This window comes from Sciurus carolinensis, chromosome 1 (genome assembly GCF_902686445.1).
Source record: "Sciurus carolinensis chromosome 1, mSciCar1.2, whole genome shotgun sequence".
NCBI classification, from domain to species: domain Eukaryota; kingdom Metazoa; phylum Chordata; class Mammalia; order Rodentia; family Sciuridae; genus Sciurus; species Sciurus carolinensis.
Genome location: NC_062213.1, coordinates 106920545 through 106935028, shown reverse-complemented (window position 1 = coordinate 106935028; position 14484 = coordinate 106920545). Strand labels below are relative to the sequence as shown.

Sequence of the window (14484 nt, the reverse complement as noted above, 5' to 3'; positions counted from 1 at the left end):
TGTCAGGGATAAGAAGAATGACTTTCTAAATAATATATGATAAGAGTGCCAAAAAGTTAAGATCAAGACTATGCTATGGACATATATTATATGCAATAAATCATATCACATGTAGATTGTCCCTGAGATATTAATTCATGATGGAATAGTTTTTTAAAACTAAATATTTAAAAAAACAAGCATCTGGAACATAGCATATCTGGTGAAAATGAAATGTTTCTGCATTTTTTTAAAAATATTTTTTTAGTTGTCAATGGACCTTTATTTTATTCATATGCAGTGCTGAGAATTGAACCCAGTGCATTATGCGTGCTAGGCAAGTGCTCTACCACTGAGCTACAACCCCAGTCCCTGTTTCTGCACTCTTCACAGGCAAACTTCTTTCAGAATACTGCTTATTTCTTCTTTATGCTCTTTATTTGTAACATTATGTTTTACAATGCAAACAAAGTACAGTTATACAACCTACGAATATAGACATTATATGTTTTAACTAACAAGCAATATAACAGTAATTCAAGAATCATTACTCTCCATGGACTGAGATTGTGACTTTCATGCAGTGCTTCCTTCATGTTTAGACTAGCTGTTACATACAAATACGAAAATACTGGTAAAATCCGTAATATCAAAATCAGAAAGCTGGTAAAAACACAAAACACGTTTTCAGGTCTCTATTCCTGCAGATAAGGAATCCTGTTTTTCTCAACAGGGAAAAAAATCAACCAGAGTAAGAAGAGATCAGGGCTAGCATTTCCTTCTAAAGACTTGCTTCTCAATAAGGTATGAGAATCTAGGATGTAATCTTACCTCTCAATGTATACCTAAACAAAGCTGAAAAAGTTTCCCCCTTCTCCTAGAGTCTTTGCTAACTTGAACTGTCTTTCCCTTGCCTTGTCCATTTTGGAGGCTTTTATTTTTTCTTTCAAAGGGAAAGATTATAGAACTCAAACAACTTTAGAAATAACATTAACTTCTTTCAAAGAATACCTAGTAATTTGGCTGAACTACATTTTTATGGCGTCATAAATTATTTCTTCACCAGTACCACCCCAAAAGCCTTTTAGGAAGTACTATTACACAAAATCAAAGTTATTACAAAAACATACATCAAAGTAGAAGGTCAATGGACAAGGTAGATAGCTCCGCAACAGATCCTTATTTATAAAACGTTAAGATAAAGGCACTCAACTGGGTACGGTGATGCACACCTGTAATCCCAGCAACATGGGAGGCTGAGGCAGAATTGTAAATTTGAGGTCAGCCTCAGCAACTGAGCAAGACCCTATCTCAAAAAAATAAATAAATAAATAAATAAAACAAATAAATAAATAAAAAGCGGTTGTGTATGTAGCTCAGTAGTAAACTTCCCATGGTTTTGATACCTAATACAAAAAAAAAAGGATAAAGGCACTCAAAATAGGGGTTGGTGCCAGCTGCAGTGGCACACACCAGTAACCCAGTGACTCTGGAGGCTGAGGCAGGAGGATTCTAAGTTTGGGCCCTATGCAACTTGGTGAGACCCTGTCTCAAAATAAAATATAAAAAGGGGCTTGGAATGTAGCTCAGTGGTAAACACCCCTGGGTTCAATTCCCATTACCCAAACATACACACATACATACATAAAGGGCTAGAAATTCAGCTCATTTGTACAGTGTCCCTGGGTTTAATCCTCAGTGCCTATTTTTTTTTTTTTTTTTTAATTCACTGACTCCTGGGTTTTTGCTAAGAATACAGAACAAACTCCATAGTTCTGTTGACTTTGAAAAATCAGGACATTTACAAGGACATTCCCTTTCAACTGGAACATTTCACAAATGTACAATCAGAGCATGTTTTACTGCCAATACCTTCCACCTCAATTGCAGTGATGAGTGCACATGATGTACTTATTTATGTATTAAACATGTTCATGTAGCAAACTAATGTTCAGAATACAAAGATCAGGCTAAACAAAAAGTATTTCTAATATGGTAGCCTTAGTGTTTAGTCTCTTACTCTTTTGAACTACAAATATAAAACTGTACAGTTTCAATTTGCATCATCTTCCTCATCTAATCCAACAGATTCAACAGCAGTCTTTTTTTGGGGTAGGTGGGTGTCCTTGGGATTGAACCCAGGGTGCCTTTAACGACTGAGCCACATTCCTAGCACTTTTTAATATTTTATTTAGAGAGATAGTCTTGCTAAGCTGCTTAGGACCTCATTAAATTGCTGAGGCTGGCTTTGAACTTGGGATCCTCCTGCTTCAGCCTCCAGAGAAGCTGGGATTACAGGCATGCACCATCGTGCACAACATGTCTTCAAAAAGTTATTTTTAAAAAATCAGATGAAACAGAAACAAACAAAAACTCTATGGTATAACAATTATCTTAAAATTGCATGTCTGTTTATGGAAATAATTTCAATTAATTGCTACTACTGGATGTTTTCAGTTGTTAAGAGTAATCCTGGTCCACAAGAAGATCTTTAATACTATCACACAACCTTTCGACGTAAAGGCCTGAGCACCTTTTGAAAATAAACTTTTATGAGAACAATCTATTTTCATTTCTCATTTGTTGACCCCTGCAGCATTTGCACCACCAACTTCTCCTTGAAATTATATTCTTTGGTGTTTCTCTCTACTATTTTTAATGTTCTCTTCATGGTACTCCGTCCTTTACTACCTTTAAACTGATGACTCTTTTCTGAATTCCAAACCTTTATTCCCTTCACTTCAGAAAATCTATAAACTTAAGAAAAAAAAAATGCTATTCACAATCCTACCCTTTAAAGATAATCACTCTTTAACATTTCAGCCTTGCACATTTTCTTCAACTTCAGATTACAATCCAATGCAAACAACAGATTTCTACAATATATTTCTCTTTTTTTTTTCTTTCTTTTGTGATACTTATGACTGAATTTATTTTGAGATAGGGCCTTGCTAAGTTGCTCAGGCTGGCCTTGAACTTGCCATTCTCTTACCTCAGCTTCTCAAGCCACTAAGATCACACGTATGTGCCACCATGCCTGGTTTCACAATACATATCTAATATCAACAATGTCCCAACTAAACATCCCTATTCCTGTGAACAACAAGGGTTTCTAAATTGGCCAACTGGATAGACTAAGTCCATTCCCTGTAGGCTTATCTTCACATTTAAATGGTATCAAGTCTTTACTTTTACCATTAGAACATCTAACACTTGTTTCTCCATCTACACACCAGCATCCCTCAAGTGAACACACGATTTTCGTAATAAAGTTATCTCACTTTTGAAAAACAAAATCCATTATGCTCTTGTGAGAGCTCTCCTACAGAACAATGTCAAATACACCGACTCCAAGAATTCTTTCTATTCTTCCAGTTACTCTCTCCATGCCATAAAACTGAGTTTTCTACTCTGTTCATTACTGGACTACTCAATATATACCATGTGCTTTCAGATCTCCCTGAATCTATAATCTTGGATTATAGGCATGTTCAACATGCCCAACCCAAATATTATATCTTAATTTCTTTTCTAAAGATACTCAGAAAATAAGTTTTACATTCTCAATTATCTAATATGAAAATAGTAACATTAGATTAATTTATTGTCTCATTAGAAAAGGACAGTATTTACAACTAGAACTGAGATTTTGTAGAAAAGATTATATCGATACATGCTCATCTCTTTTGACTTACTGGTCTCACAGAAAACTACTCCTTGAAATTATATTCTTTGGTGTAGAGAAGTTCCACATGTAATACTTCAGAAGTTTCCCTGGACAAGATGGTGCACACCTGTAATCCCAGTGCCTTGGGAGGCTGAGGCAAGAGGATCACAGGTTCAAAGCCAGCCTCAACAACTAAGCTGGGCTGTAAGCAATCTAGTGAGACCCTTTCTCAAAAAAAAAAAAAAAAAAAAAAAAAAAAAAAAAAGGCACTGGGGATGTGGTTCAGTGGTTAAGTACCTTTGGGTTCAATCCATGTTCCCCACTCCACCCGCCAAAAAAAAGTTTCAAGTAGAAACGTACACTGTAGTCTTTAGGGGTCTTTGGGACCTAGGTGACATTTGGTAATGTAAAAATTATTTTCCGAGTATCTTTAGAAAAGAAATTAAGATTTTATATTTGGGTTGGGAATGTTGACACATGCCTATAATCTGAGTGATTTGGAAGGCTGAGGCAGGAGGATCTCAAGTTCAAGTCTGACTGCACAACTCAGCACAACTCCGTGTCAAAAGAAAAAAAAAAAGAAAAAAAGGATGAGGATATAGCTCAGTGGTAGAATGCCCCTGGGTTCAATCCATAATATCATAAAAAAGACGTACGCATTTTTTGAACAATAATTACAGAACTGATTCTTAAAGCTACAAACCTACCTCGCAGTGATAATCAAATATTGCACTTTCAGTAGTATTTGCTGATTCTTCTTTTTCAGCACACGTTTCAAAGGATGAAAGTTGCTAGTATTAAAAAAAAGAGCGAGAGAAAATGATCTACCAAGCTAATAAAGAATACAACTGCTGCTGCACCGGGCAATCTCACAGTACAGCACTGAAGAAAACAAAGACTACTAGCAGCGTTGGGAAGTGCTCTTTCAAAGCTGTTGAGTAGGCACAAACTTCTTGTTTCAGATCAAGTGTTGTGTCTTCAACTTAAGTGTACTCTTCTTTGGTCTTGTTGGTTGTTACGAGGTTTGTTCCTTGCCTGATCTGAACTTGAAGCAGCAGTTTCAGGTGGTAAAGTCTGTTCTGTTACACTTCATACTAGAGGCAAAAAAAGACGACTTTAGGTATAATATACACAAAAGAATCAGGAACAGAGGGTGGGAAGCAAGGCAAACTCACTGACATAGAACCAATGGTCAAGCAAATAATTTAGGAAACTTCGAAGCACTATTATGTATGGTAATCGAGAAACTGTTCAAATAATGATTACTTCCTTCTTTGGCATCACACCCCAGACCTCAAGTTATTCCACAATCTGTCCTTAACCTCCCTCCCTCACAAAAGCTGGAAGTTCCATAACATAATATTCAATTTAGTACAGAACATTTTAAAAGCATCTAGCACTGTATTAGGTTTTCTGGAAAATAGAAAAGAACTTCCTCCCATTAGAGCCTACAATCTTGCTAAGAACCACCAGAATATAGGACAAAAATACCCCAAATTAACTTGGTAGTTAATATTTGGGTACCCACATCACATACTATAATAGAAATATTGTTTGTTCTCAACTGTGTGAACATCAAAACAATATGGTGAACATAAAGGCGGCATAAAATTTGAACTAAACTTGGAAAAATAAACAGAATTCTAGGAGAAAATTAACAGCTGAGTATTCCAGGCATAAAAAATCACATAAGCCAATCCAGAATATGCCACTAAATCCTAAGTTCCTTGAGAGCAGGGACCATGTATTATATGATTTTCTAAGGCTGGCATTAAGTAACAAGTTTTTTTGGTGAAAGACTACAGCAACAAGTGTGGCTTGTTTCAGAGGAAATCAATAGGCTAGCTGGGTTAGAACAGTGGGCTGGGTCAAAGTGAAACACGTATGTAGCGTGACAGGTGTACTGAAGTTAAAATATAAAACATTTCAACTTGATGTTAACAGGAAACGGTCTTCTTCTTTTTTTTTTTTTTTAATTTCAAACTATTCATTTATTTATATGTGGTGCTGAGAATTGAATCCAGTGCCTCACACATGCCAGGCAAGTGCTCTACCATGAGCCACAACCCCAGCCCAATCTTAGTTCTTTGTAAAAGTGGTAGTAAGTCTTCAAATCCAACTGCAGACAATTTAGTGAAGGAAGAAAATCTCATCTGAGTAGCTGGTGTAAGTAGATGAGAAATGTCCACAAAAAGAAATATAATTTTAAGTTTAAAAAAAAAAAAAAAAGAAGGAATGTTTTTTGGTATGGGGGAATTAAACCCAGGGGCACTTAACCACTGAGCACTGAGCCATATCCCCAGCTCTTTTTATTTTGAGACAGGATCTTGCTAAATTCCTGAGGCTGGTCGTGAACTTGCAATCCTCCTGCCTCAGTCTCCAAAACTGCTGGGAGCATGGACATGTACCACCAAAAAAGTATTTGGGGAAAACCATTTTTTAACATTGCCAGGCTGGTCTAAAACTCCCAAGTTCAAGTGATCCTTCAGCTGCTTTAGCCTTCCAAATAGCTGGAATTTACAGGCCTGGGCCACCAAGCCCAGCAACTAAAATGATTTACATATAGAAGAAAAAAAAAGGTGGAAATGCCAAGAGATGAATATATCATACTCATTGAAAAACGAGAAATACTAATGGCTGTTAGGGAGCTGGGTATGATGGTTCACACCAAGATGTCTTATTATACTCTTTCCCTTTTCCTTTGATACAGGGTCTGAGTCGCTTAGGGACACACTGAGTTGCTGAGGCTGACCTGTAACTTGGGATCCTCCTACCTTAGTCTCCCAAGTTGCTCGGGTAACAGGCGTGTGCCACCATGATCAGCTTCCATTTTTACTTTGTCTTCCAGTTCTTCTCCCAGACAGATCTATTCTTTCATCCAATTCTTAAATGTAACTCTTGAAATGTTCCTGAACTTTATCATTCTTTACTCATATGGGTCTTCCCATAAAGAACATAATTTTGCCATCTTCAAGATAACAACGCCTTTCTTGCCCATTCCAACAGACTCATTACCTTAACTCCCACTAAGGGAGTCAGCAGAAAGCAGTGCATGCATCAATTTTTTGGTACCAAATAATTTGTACACTTTATTTCAAGTTTATGTACCTTGTTCTAATTATTATTAATTAATTAATTAATTTATTTTTTTGCAGGGTTGGGAACTGAACCTAGGGGCTTGCAAGTGCTTTATTACTCAGCAACATCCCCAGCTCTCACATTTCAAATTTCTGAGAGGCAAACCGAAGATTATTTCTCTATCACTGCTCTTTTTAGCACCTAACCCACTGTTAAACAGAAACTAATAAAGTAAAAGGGCAACTAAACCATAATAGGACAAAGAACACCACAATTCAATGTAAATAGTTCTATTAATGTTAACTGTATGAAGTCTTAATTATCAGATCAAGAAATAATCTCAGCCAGATGTGATAGCACATGCCTAGGATTCCAGTTACTGAGGAGGCTGAGGCAAGAGGAAGGCAAGTTCCAGGTTAACTCTCAGCAAATTAGCTAGAACCTGTCTCTAAAAAACAACAGAAAAACATAAGGCTGGAGACATAGCAAAGTGATGCAGTACCCTGGATTCAATCCCCCAATACCAAAAAGAGAAAAATAATCTCTTCTTTTAAAAATGTAGGCTTGGTATAACAGTTTTACCCTAATATCTCAATTCTATTAAGGGAACCAAAGAACTGTTTAAGACAAGATTGGGTGTACCACAGGAAAAAACGTCAAGAGAAACGATTTGTCAGGCATAGTAGCACAAACCTATAAACCCAGCAATTCAGGAGACGACTGCAGGAGGAACACAATTTGAGGCCAGCCTATAATTTGGCGAAACCCTCGGTAACCTAGTGAGACTGTCTCAGATAAAAAGATAAATAAAATAAAAAGGGCTGGGTGGCGTGGTGCATGCCTGTAATCCCCAGTGACTTAGGCTGAGGAAGGAGGATCACAAGTTCAAGGCTGGCCCCAGCAATTTAGGAAGACCCTCAGCTACTTAATTAAACTGTCTGAAAATTAAAAACAAAAAAAGTGCTGGGGATGTAGTTCAGTGGTAAAGCACAACTAGATTCAACTAATACAAAAGGGAAAAAAATTCATCTTAAAACTTGAACTGGATTAACCCAATCTAGAGTGCTGTATATTAAACTATTGAGCCTGTCATCTAGTAACACAAATAAGAAACCTTATTTGATTGGTGTAGGGCCAATCTTGAGTGGTAATGAGCTATCAAAACTCAAATTTACCAACAACCACAAATAATGAGTGGCAAAATTAACATCTTTACAACCGTAAGATTTCTTTATGGGGAGGGCACAATATCAGGAACTGAACCCAGTGATGTCTATCTTGGAGCTACATCCCCTGCTCTTTTTGAGACAGGGTTTCACTGAATTGCTTAGGTTGGCCTAGAATCTGTAATTCTCCTATCTCAGTCTCTGCAGTAGCCAGGATTATAGGCATGTGCCATCACACTAGACACAGTTATGAGATTTCTATAGTTAACTAAATGTTCTTCAATCAAATTACACTGAAGAAGTTCAACTTCAAGGTATTGGAAAAGTCCTTTAAATAAAACTGGTACCCACTCATATCAAATTATTAACTATTATCAATGGTACTGACAGCTTTTTTTGCCTTAATACTCAACATAAATGGATTGCCCTTCATCCCCTCCAAAGTTAAGACATTTAAGACTAGGGACATGGTGGCCAAGTAGCCTGTAATTCCAGTTACCTGGGAGGCTGAGGCAGAAGATTTCAAGTTTGAAGTTAGTCGGGGAAACAGTGAGACCCCATCTCAAACCACTACCAAACAAAAATCAGAAAGCATACAAAAATAGAAGGAAACAGTTTAAGAGTCTCCCTGATTGCTAAGCAATCAACTCCTTTTCCTTTGGTCAATATGGAAATATCATTATTATCAATGTCATATTATTGAGGAGTTAAAGCTAATTTCTTAATCTTAGTCCAAATCGTTATTTTCTATAGCACCTGGCTTAAAATTATCACCACCTGCTTTTTATTTACTAGCTTCCTTAGCTGGTTTATCTCAAAGGCCTAGCAGAAGCCAGAGATATAGCAGGCACTAACACATGATGAGTGAATACATTCATGTGTTAGGAAATCCATCTAAAACATATAACACAGGCATGGTGGTACACACCAGTAATTCCAGTGACTCCAGAGGCTGAGGCAGGAGAAGCTTAAGTTTGGGGCCAATCTCGGCACCTTGGGGAGAACCTGTCTCAAAATAATAAGTAAAATCTGCTGGAGATGTAGCTCAGTGGTAAAGTATCCCTGAATGCAATCCTCAATACCAGGAGGTCAGGGGGAAGTATTAACACTATTATATATAACATTTTGACAAATTATTCTAAAGGCACGACAATACTCACTTGGGGGGAATGTTAATGAAAGGTCAAACCGGAATACAAATCTCTCTACCTATCCCATTTCCTTGAGTATCTTCGTCCCGTGTAGAAAAGCAAAGGTCCAAATAGGTCAAGTTCTCCCTTGTCTGACATTTCACAAAGCACCATACTTAAATAATTTTTCAGATGGAGACAGTGACATATGCCTCTAATCCTAGCAACTCAGGAGGCTGAGGCAGAAGGATCACAAGTTCAAGGCCAGACTAGGCAGGTAGTTCAGCGGTAGGGTACCCCTGGATTCAGTTAGACACACACACACGCACTCGTTTAATTCGTGAATGGGTTGGTTATGACTAACACTCTTGCCTTCATAGTTCATATTTGATGCATTAACCTGTCTTAAGCTCAAGCATACCACTTAATAGGCTTTAATTCACTTAATCTAAGGTAAACAAAATTTAGCCAATTAACCACTTTAAAACAATCTAAGTCATCACCCACTGAGTGAAAATATAAGAATCAAATCAATGCAACTATCCTTATGTATACATTTAGTAGGAACAACTGTGAAGAGATATAAGATTTAAAATTATGTATCTATCACTTAACTACTGTTATATTCAGTATGTCTGAAGTAGGACAAACACCAATGGGATTTTTGAAGCTTAAGAAATGTTCCAGACCATTGGAAAACAGTGGTGGTACAGGCCTGTAATCCCAGTGACTCAGAAGGCTGAGGCACAGGAGGATTCAAAGTTTGAGACCAACCTTAGCAAGGTCCTAAGGCCTTAGGGAGACCCTATCTTAAAAAGGGTTGGGGATGTGGCTCTGTGGTTAAGCACCCCTGGGTTCAATCCCAGGTACAAAAAAACAAAACAAACCAACGTGTGTCCAACAAAAATTTAGTGCAAGCTACACTTGTAACTTTTAAATTTTCTGGTAGCTGTATTAAAATTAAAAAACAGGTGAAATTAATTTTAAGTGGGACACAGTAGTATACATCTGTAATTTCAGGAACTTGTAAGACTGAGGAAGAAGGATCACAATTAAGAGGCCAGCTTAGCAATTTAAGGAGATCCTCTTTAAAAAAAAGTGGGGATGTATGTGTGCTGGAGATGTAGCTCAGTGGCAGTGTGCCTCTGGATTCAATCCTCAGAACAAAAAATAATAATAAATAACTAATTAAATGTTTCATTAAACCAATTATATCCAAAGTGCTAATCACTGTCCACATGTAATCTAAGAAATAGATTCTTTCATTTCTTGATGTTATTTTAAACTACAGCATGACAAGTCAATTTTTTTTCAGATGTTGATAGAACTTTATTTTATTCATTTATTTATATGTGGTGCTGAGAACCCAGTGCCTCACACATGCTAGGTAAGTGCTCTACCACTGAGCCACAACTCCAGCCCCCACAAGTTACATTTTAAGTGACAGATATGAGATAACCTGGGGTTTAAAAAAACAAAAACAAAACATGCAGCATTAGCAAAAGTAAGGCTACTAGGCAAAGATTTTTCACCAGTAAAAGGAGGCAGTATTGACCACAGGAGCTAGCAGTTACTAAATTGGGGAAGAAGTGTAAGTAACTAACTGGTTATGTACCGGCTGTGGCTGAAAATAAAAGGATAGTGTGTAGGTGCAAAGTGAAAAAAGTGCTTCATCAATTTATTTTCAACTTCCCGTTAATGTTATATCTCGGCATAAAAGGTCATATTAGATATTTTTTAAATTTTTGTATTGTTTTGCTTTTAGCCAGGGATTCACATGCAAGTAGAAAACATTTTAATTATTAAGACAAAGGAATTTCTTAAATCCTGATCGGACAAAAAGGAATTTAACATTAATGATGGGATTTAAAAAAAAAAAAAAAACAAAACAAAACAACTCCCATAAGTTGCATCACTTGAGACAGTCTAGTTATGAATAAGTTTTCCTAGTTGTAATTTTTTTTTTTTTTTGGAGGGAGGGTTTACTGGTGATTAAAGTCAGGGGCACTTGACCACTGAGTCACATCCCTAGCCCTGTTTTGTATTTTATTTAGAGACAGTCTCACTGAGCTGCTCAGTGCCTTGCTTTTGCTGAGGCTGGCATTGAACTCTTGAATCTCCTGCCTTAGCCTCTAGAGCTGCTGATATTACAGGCCTGTGCCACCATGCCCAGCAGCTGTGGTAGTTCTTTAAATGTTTTTAACAACTCCTTAAGACAGTTTGAGTTAAAGATCTCAAAGTGGTTCTCCATTTGTTTTCTGAAGACAAAGCCAGAAGGTACATCAATTCTGTGTTTATTTGGTAAGAGCAAGGTTTTCAAGAATTTCATTTGTCAATACCATCCTAAAACTCCAACTCCTCAAAAATTCATCCAAAAGAAGTCAGGAGGCTGAGGCAGGAGAATCACCAAGCAGCTCAGCAATTTCGGGAGACTTCTATCAAAATAAAAAACAAAAAGGGCCGAGGATGTAGCTCTGTGGTAATCTCCCCTGGGTTCAATAACCATTACCCAAACAAAAAAAACCTGTCCAAAAGGAATTTCCATGTTTCAACTACCTTGTTGAAAATATGGCCTTCACAGCAATGTAAATATACTCAATGAAACTGAACTGCACACTTAAAAGTGATTAAAACAGTCAATGTAATGTATATCAACCACAAACAGAAAAAAGATGATTTTGAGAGGTGTGTCTTTAGATGGGAGGAGTGGGAAATGGGTAGGAAAAAAACCAGAAACACACATTAGCTTTCACACACTCAATTTCATTCGCTAGGAAATTACCAGAATTTTCAACCACATTCTTTAAAGGTCACACTTAGTAAGTCAGACCTTTATTTACAAAAGAAGAAACCTATCTTCTGAGTCTCAAATACTTTACTTTTCAACTCAGCTGCTATAAATACTCATCTCCATGGTAAACATCCAGAGCAGCTGCAAAACCAAACTACTACCATCTCTTTCATTTCGGTTCTAGAACTAAAAGGTTAATTATCAATATTTTATAACTCTAGTATATGCCTACACTAGTCTATAAATCCTCTTCTTATCCACACCAGCATATTAAATCACTCTTCAATATAGTACTGTAAATGTACCTTCTTGTAATTCGAAAAGAAAATCAGCATTTTGGAGAGCAGCTTGTATTAGTGGGCTATAATTTGGAACCTACATTTTTTAAAAGTAGGTTGGTAGCTCTGACTGCAAACTGCCAGTTCACATCAGCCTAATAAAAATTTAAGTCTCTCCAAAGAAAGATTTAACTATCACAGAAACTTTGGTCATCCTCCCTCCCTCTCTGCCTGTCTCCAAGCTGTTTAAAGGGCCATTACATTCTTTCACACATTTCAGGTGCAAAACAAAGAAATTAACTCGCCCCAAAACGTTTAGATTCTTTTTTGCAGCGTGAAGTCTGTTTTAGGGAGCGTTACCTGTCTCACTTGTTAGTCAAGTCAGACAGTGGTCATCTGGGTGTTTCTAAATGAAAACTCTAAAGAGAGAGAACCGCAGAACCAATATTTCGTATGGATAAAACATCGGATGGCAAAAACCTCGCATGGGTCTCCAGCTGCGGCTCTGAAAAACCAACTCTCCATAGAATGACGAAGCCAAGCGGTTCATTGCACAATGTGGGCCAGCGCTTGCACCATAAGAACAAGAGGAGATGGTACTGAAAACACCACCGAACTTAAGAGCCCACGCCATATCCCCAAAGATAGAGGGGTGAGAGCCGCAAGCCTAAAAGAGCAGGGACTGGTTCTCTTTTTCAAGAAACCAAAGGGGAGCTGAACAGGAGAAGGCTGGGTGTTGAGACCCATCTCTAGGTGACTGAGGTAGGAATGTCAATTCAGTCGCGCTACAGTGTCAGCTGTGAGGGAAGGAGATTTCCCTAAGCACTTCCCCTAGATGGAGCGGGGTCTCAGTCCACACACACACACAAAGAAGGCGCCACTGCCGCACTGCGCTCTGGTACTCGTAGTCAGATGCCCCAACAGGTGACAGAAGGAAAACCACAGGATCCACAGACAGAGTAGGCCCCTCTCCACTGCCTCTGCTCTTCCACCCTCACACAAAGGACCGCGCCACCACCCCCACGCCCCGCCCGCCGGGACTTGTAGTTCCCGTTTCCCCGGCCAAGCCGCAGAGGGAAGTGGGCAGACTACAGCTCCCAACAGCCTCCGCGCCCGAGCCCCGCACCCTCTGCCTCCATCTTGGCTGCGGTCGGAGCCTCCATTTTCGCTCCCTCCCCCCACTTTAGTCACCACCACCACTACCCCGACGCGCGCCCCTCAGGCCTCAACTCCTCGCTACGGCTCTGTGGCCTGACAAGAAGTCTAGACGGTTGGACGAGGGAAGAACTGAAAAGCCCCGGGTAGGAACTCAGGGGGAAATCTCTACTCGGAACTCTAGAGGTGCCCACCTTGACTCAGAAGTCTCTCCCGTTAGTCTTCGTCTCCTCATCCGCCCTTAACCTGGCTTCCTGCTACCCCTAATTGGACCCTGAGGTCGTACTCACCCCAACAGCTCAGCGCCCCCTCTCCAGCGCCGCCATAAGCAGCACGGCCCGGTACGTAGGAATAAATCTCGCTTCTCTCGCGAGAGTTGCAGGCTCCGAGCGCGTGCACGGGAAGGCGGTGGGGGGGGGGGTCGTACTCCTAGTACGCTTGCGCACAAGGGCTGAGTGACGCCAACCAGCGCGCTGAGTTTAGCCACAACCAAGATGGTAGCTACGTTCTCCTACATTCCCTCCTGGTGTACTGCGGGAAGCAGTCTCGGTGTTTACTGACTCTGCTGGGACGCTAGGGGTAAGGGTGGAGTGGCAGGTGACTTTAGGCGTCTCCGGTCTTTGCAAGCCTGAATATGTTTTAGGCAGCGAGACTGGCTTAAACCTTGAGGGCAAACAAATTTGAGGGTATATCCTGGAATGTCAAAAAAAAGAATTTCTCTAACCAACGATTATCCAGAAGTCCTCAAACACGAGTTTCTCTTCACTCACTGGGGAAGCAAGCATTCCTTGTCTCCTATATCAGAGTACAACTTATTTAGTATAGAGTCAGAATTAATAGCAAAGTAATTTGGGAGTTTGAGACCTTTGTCTTCCGGGGACTACATTGCTTGCAACAGATAGGAATGAACAAGGCTACATAATCGCTTAAAAACAAAACAAAGAAATCCCCAAAATTCCTTCAACTGACCTTCCTAGCTACCATAAGTTTTTCGTAGTATACCAGGTAATCAAAAAGACTAAATCTGTAATTGAAAAGTTTAAATCAGGGCAAAGGAATTATCCAGAGAAAGAGGGAAGGGCGATGGTTAATTCTGGTCACAGAAAAGTTCAATAGTTTATCAAACAATGAAGAATCCTTCTCTGATAAGAGGAATGCATTTACAGATTCACTGACTCTGTCGCTGGATTGGACAGTATTAAATACTGAGAGTCACTCTCCTGAAGAACTTTTCTACTCG

At 39.0% G+C, this 14484-nt stretch overlaps 1 protein-coding gene across 3 annotated transcripts in view; it reads right to left on the bottom strand.

Moving 5' to 3' along the window:
- Positions 1 to 13668, bottom strand: part of Csde1 (cold shock domain containing E1) — a 37797-nt gene extending 24129 nt beyond the window's left edge. For all 3 annotated transcript variants that reach the window (XM_047550095.1, XM_047550102.1, XM_047550113.1), the window contains exons 1-2: positions 13535 to 13668; positions 4354 to 4740 (exon numbers count right to left, since the gene is read on the bottom strand). The gene's annotated coding sequence lies outside the window, so the exon portion shown is untranslated. The remainder of the gene's footprint in view (positions 1 to 4353; positions 4741 to 13534) is intronic.
- Positions 13669 to 14484: the final 816 nt, after the last annotated feature.